This window comes from Squalius cephalus, assembly GCF_949319135.1.
Source record: "Squalius cephalus genome assembly, chromosome: 10".
NCBI classification, from domain to species: domain Eukaryota; kingdom Metazoa; phylum Chordata; class Actinopteri; order Cypriniformes; family Leuciscidae; genus Squalius; species Squalius cephalus.
The window spans coordinates 23,498,100-23,503,918 of NC_137131.1; the positions used below are offsets into that span (position 1 = coordinate 23,498,100).

Sequence of the window (5,819 nt, forward strand, 5' to 3'; positions counted from 1 at the left end):
ACCACATTCTAGTATTATTTATTATGATTTACCATGTTTTTAGTGTGATTTACCATGATTTACCACATTGCTAGCAATTATGTGAAGTATCAGTAAAAATGAAGTGATAAACTGACAAAATATGATTGTGCTACAATAGTAATTGTTCTATAAGTGATTTTTTAGTGTTTTATTGTTATATAAGTGATTTTTAGTGTCTAATGAATGCAAAAGCATATGTGAGTAGACTTCATTAATAAGTAGAATGGCCAGCAGAGGGCAGTAGAAGACCACTTATTGGCTCACTTTCACTTTAAACTTCTTGATTTTCACCATTTTTCTGCACTAAAGCAAACCAGTTTTTCCATTTTAACTTCATAATGCATGTTTACACACACACACACACACACACACACACACACACACACACACACACACACACAAAGACAAATGTTGTTGTTGTTTTTTCAATGCTATTGGGATATGTCATTATGAAAATATATTTGAATGGTCTATAAACATTTCACAAAGTCTTTGCAAGCTATTAATCAGATGATTCAGAATTTATTCAGAAACCTAAGACTACACACACACATTATGTTGCACTGCATGAAAAGTGGGATTTTCGACAGTTACCGGCGCTGTAGATTGTCGTGAAAGTTCAGGTTTACGACTGCAAACGGCAATTTACAGGCAACACTGCAAACTGTCGGAAATTGTCGGAAATTGACGTGGGACTTGCTTGCCCCATGACCCCCCTCCCTCTAATGCTTTAACATAAATGAGACTGCTGTGAGCTTTACAAATGCAAATGAGGGTAGCAGGGGGAGTTTTATCCCAGGTGACTAAAAGGTATTAACTTAATTCTAAAAAAAATTACAATACAATACAATATTTATTTATAACGCACAATTAAAAACAGCCAAGGCTGACCAAAGTGCTGTACAGGGCAATAGATAAAATGCAGGGCAGAAACAGGACAATAAAAAAAAAAAAAAAAAAAAAAAAAAAAGGCCATAGTTGTATCATAGTCAAGGGGTATTAAAAGCAAGAGAAAATAAATAAGTTTTCAAGGATGTTTTGAAGATGGAAATTGAGGGAGCTAGTCTGATATAGAGGGGTAGACTGTTCCAAAGTTTTGGGCCTGCAGTCGCAAAAGTGCAGTCGCCTCATTTTTTAAGTCTGGATCTGGGCACGATGAGAACACAGTGATCACTGGATCTCAAAGTACGAGATGGAGTGTACGGGCAGAGGAGATTGGTCAGATATTGGGGGCCGGTTTGTTAAGAGCTTTATACACAAATAGTAAATTTTTTAAATCAATCCTGAATGTGACAGGTAGCCAGTGGAGTTTGAATAAAATAGGGGTGATCGACTCATATTTGCGTGTCCCGGTGAGACCCCAGGTAACATTTTTCTAAAAGGTATTTACTTAATTCTAAGAAAATCTCTGGTATTAATAGATCAGGCTCAGTAAAGCCTAATTATAGACTTTAGCTTAAATTGATATATTTAATGAAAGTAGCTAGATTAGTTACTATGTGTCATTAGCAATAGCCAATGTTATGTAAAAAAGACACAAAACCATTTATTTCAACAAGTAATTTCAATCAGGCTTTGCCACAAAGGTAAAATGTGCATTCCATGCAAACAGCATCACAATCTCTTAGAGCCCAACCACTGTGCATAATACAACACAAACAGAAGATTGTATTTGACTCATGCTGCATACACACACGCAATGACAAGAATTATGCCTACTGTACATATAGAGTTACAACTACGATTAGAGTTGTTTGCATAAAATGTACCGTGAACATTCACATGTTTGTCCTGTGATAGGCCACAATTTATCTCTATAGGCTAAATACTATTTTCTCAATTCTGTGCATATATTTTTACTTAGATCAATTGACATGATGCTGATAATGACAATATTGTGTGTAAGTAACTTTTTTGTTACTTTTCTGGCCTAGTAGTAGTGTAAATATACCTCGTTTCTATTTTGCATTAAAAATGTGTGTGGCCCCTTTAAGAAATCCTTCTCTTCTCGCGCTACTATTCACTTGTGCTGGACGCGTGCGCGCGACCAGAGACGCCATTTTACACTGTTCAGGAGAGCTCCATGACGGTGCGTGCATCGAGCGGATTCTGTGTTATACGTTCTTCTTTCTTGGTAAATATTACTCCAATATCTTTAATATGCACAAATAAGTTGTGAAGCGAAGTTAAAAGAACATTTGATGTGTACATTTTTGTTTATAGATTTATTTGGAGCGCATGTGTGACGAGTGAACCTCGTGGTGATCGGACGGTAAAGGATTGGGTATGTACGTTTCATGGTTTATGGGGGAAATTTTCTGATGGCATGTTTATTTGATAAATCTGTTAATTAGTTGAATCTATATTCTGTGATTTATACAGTATAACTTAATGGTTAAATGCATATTTCTGGTTCCGCATGGCATGATTAAACGTGGGTTGTGGCTTTGTTAAAGTGCTTTTATTTCTCTTGTAACTTAGGCCTAACGTTACCTCAGCCACTGCCGTATTCCAGTTTGTGTTATCATATTTAATTGTAACGTATTTTGGTTTGGAGAAATCAATTTAAATCTGACCAGTTGCAATGTATTACACTGCATTTCAGTTTGAATTGAGTTAAGTATTCTGTGGATTTGGGCATTGATCCACTGGTTAAGCTTTTTGTGACATTTGATTGTCATCTTCAAATTTACTGTAAACTGTTTCAACAATTTCTTTTTTTTTGTTGTTTTTTTGTTTAACTAGTGAAATCTATTTTTTTTTCTTGTGAAATCTCTTCGAACAAGGCAAACTTTTTTCTTAATCAGACTTTTATGTGTTTAATTGTGCTTCCATTGACCGCTGTCACTTATTTTAAACAGCAGTCAGAATAAAACCCCAATTTCAAAAAGCATAGTTTGCTTCCGGTGTGTATTTCTTGAATTTCACCCGGTTGCATTTTTTCTCCTTTATTGTTTAATATTACTGTGACTTATGTTGTTCTTATTAATTTTACTGTGACTTATGTTGTTCTTATTAATATCACTCTCAATTAATTGTTTTCCAGCTGCCTTTAAGACATATTACACGACAGTGCGCAGGAGCTTCAGGTACAAACAACCAGATCTTGCATTGCAGGCGGAAGCTGTGGTGAATTCAGCTCGGAGTCGAGCGATAAGAAAGACGGTACGATTTATTAGATTAGTTTTTGCTCAATGTGACTATTTTTCAGGTGCATTAATAGATGTGTGTTGTCCATACGCAGTGTATTGCGCAGTATTGATTATCTTTATTGGTTTTTACAGCTGCTAGAAGCGAGACAGAGTGTGCTAGCTGAGGATGAAGTGGGCCTTCGGAAGTGTGCTACCATAGACCTGATGTCTGATGAGGAAGACGGCATCGTCGGCGGGATGTCTGGATGGATTGTGCGACCTCCGTCCTTTCGCAGCCAGGAGCTCACCGAGCTCTGTACCACGCTGCAGTCGAGATTAGAGTCGACTTGTAAATAATCCTGTAATTTACAGGAAGCAGTATGCCATCTTCTCAACTCTGAGACAAATTGTGGGCGCTACGAACTGGAGCAAGGTTAAAAAAAAAAAGAATCTTGCATTCTTTTATTTTTTTTACTTTCATAAAAGCTTACAAACATTTTAAAGGTAAGATTCAAAGAATATGCTTTCATTCTCTTGTATAAGAAAATAGATCCGTTATAGATACTGATCTTAATCATACATTTTGTTTCCACAGAGTAACATCACCTCATAATGATGGCTGATGGCTATTATTTGTTTAATGTAAATAATCCTGTAATTTACAGGAAGCAGTATGCCATCTTCACAACTCTGAGACAAATTGTGGGCGCTACGAACTGGATCAAGGTAAAAAAATAAAAAAAGAATCTTACATTCTTTTATTTTTTTACTTTCATATAAACTTACAAACATTTTAAAGGTAAGATTCAAAGAATATTCTTTCATTCTCTTGAAAATAGATCCGTTATAGTTTACGATCTTAATCATACATGTTTCCACAGAGTAACCTCGCCTCATAACGAGGGCGTAACCTCACATTTACTCGGAGCCATGTCTGCAAGTCCAGATTTTCATGACGCTGATCATGACGACATTGTAAGTAACTTTTACTGTTTTCTCCTTGTTTCATTTTACTGTGACTTGTGTTGTTTTTATTCATATCACTCTCATTTAATTGTTTTCCAGCTGCCTGTAAGACATACTACGAGACAGCACGCAGGAGCTTCAGGTACAAACAACCAGATCTGGCATTGCAGACCGAAGCTGTGAAGAGTTCAGCTCGGAGTCGGGCGAGAAGAAAGAGGGTAAGATTTTTAGTCAATGTGACTATTTTTCATGTGCATTAATAGATGTTTTGTATCCATACACAGTGCATCACAGTACTGATTGTCTGTATTGTTTTTACAGCTGCTAGAAGCGAGACGGTGTGCTAGGTGAGGATGACGTGGGCATTTGGAAGTGCGCCACCATAGATCTGATGTCCGATGAAGTTCAACCACCAGCCAGGAGCTCACAGAGCTCTGTGCTACGCTGCAGTCGAGATTAGAGGCGACTCCTAAATACAGGGCAACACACCACAGACGTTTTCAAAGTGGATCGAATTCAGAGAGAGCGCCGCTAGTCACCTACAGCTCCGAAGATGAAAACAGACACTGAGCTTCCAATATGTTGTGTGTGCAGATGATCTATGCTTTGTACATAGGTGTATTGTTTTGTGTTTGTGCTATAAAGCTCTTTCTTTGAATAAACAGCATGTCCCTGGCAAATTTTCCTTTCCTTTATAAATTCATGTCCTTGATGGTAATAGTGTAGTAGTCGATAGGTTAACAATGACATGAATATACCACAGAATAGCATATTATGAATATAAAAAAATAATTTATATTTAATTTATATGAATATTATAATTTTTTGAATTTATAATGAGCGAGGGTGACCAATAGTAACAGATCTGCCAACCAATCACGAGTGATTTTTCTTGTTTAAACCACGTGGGTTCAACCAATAGTGAGTGAGGAAATTCAAGCCTTTCTCTGGCGGGAGCTGCTATTCATATGGTAATTAGAGCCATTCACACCTCCGGCGCGAGCGCTCTGCATACGTCATGGTTCGTTTCCGACAATATTCGGCACAGACGAACGCGACGTTCACAGGCTGTAAATTGTCGTTAACTGCCGAAAATTAGGGAGATTTACGGCCGTTTACGGGGTCGGAAATCCCAATTTTCATGCAGTGTTGTAGATGCAGACATTTGAAATGTATGATGTGATCAAACTGTCAATACTAATACTTTAACAGATGGATTTTGACTAAATGTAATTGTAAATGTTAAAATAGTGATTTTATAAAGTCTAAATATAAATTATAGAACAATATGACAAAATGACTATTTTGAACAGCAGGGGGCAGTAAAATACCACTTATTGGCTTAACATGCCATTATAATCATATCATTTTCACCTTTTTAACTGTTATAGAGGCAAATTTTGTCTGATCTGTCTGAAAATTTTCATGCATGTTCAGAGTGATATTTCACATGTTCTGACTTGTTTTTAAGAAGGTCTGAGTCATTCATTAAAGAGATATAGGCTTTCGGGGACACTTGGTAAAGGCTACATTTTGAAGTGAACCTATTATAGCTATCCAAATGAAGTAGTTAAACTTTTTCAGACAATTATTGATCTAGTGAGTCCAGAGAATTGTATTGCACTAGTTTTGAACATTATGATATGAAAATTATATGATCAGAGATGGAAAAGACCATTTACAGCCAATACAGGCAACATA

General features: G+C 36.6%; 2 long non-coding RNA genes across 2 annotated transcripts; both read left to right on the forward strand.

The window, feature by feature from the left end:
- The first annotated feature begins 2,100 nt into the window (after nucleotides 1-2,100).
- Nucleotides 2,101-3,432, forward strand: LOC307166051. The gene is made up of 4 exons (XR_013822578.1): nucleotides 2,101-2,155; nucleotides 2,245-2,305; nucleotides 3,068-3,186; nucleotides 3,306-3,432. It is a non-coding gene; the product is annotated as an uncharacterized lncRNA (long non-coding RNA).
- Nucleotides 3,433-3,747: 315 nt separating this feature from the next.
- Nucleotides 3,748-4,795, forward strand: LOC307166050. Its single transcript, XR_013822577.1, has 4 exons — nucleotides 3,748-3,878; nucleotides 4,034-4,127; nucleotides 4,218-4,336; nucleotides 4,440-4,795. It is a non-coding gene; the product is annotated as an uncharacterized lncRNA (long non-coding RNA).
- The last annotated feature ends 1,024 nt before the right edge of the window (nucleotides 4,796-5,819 follow it).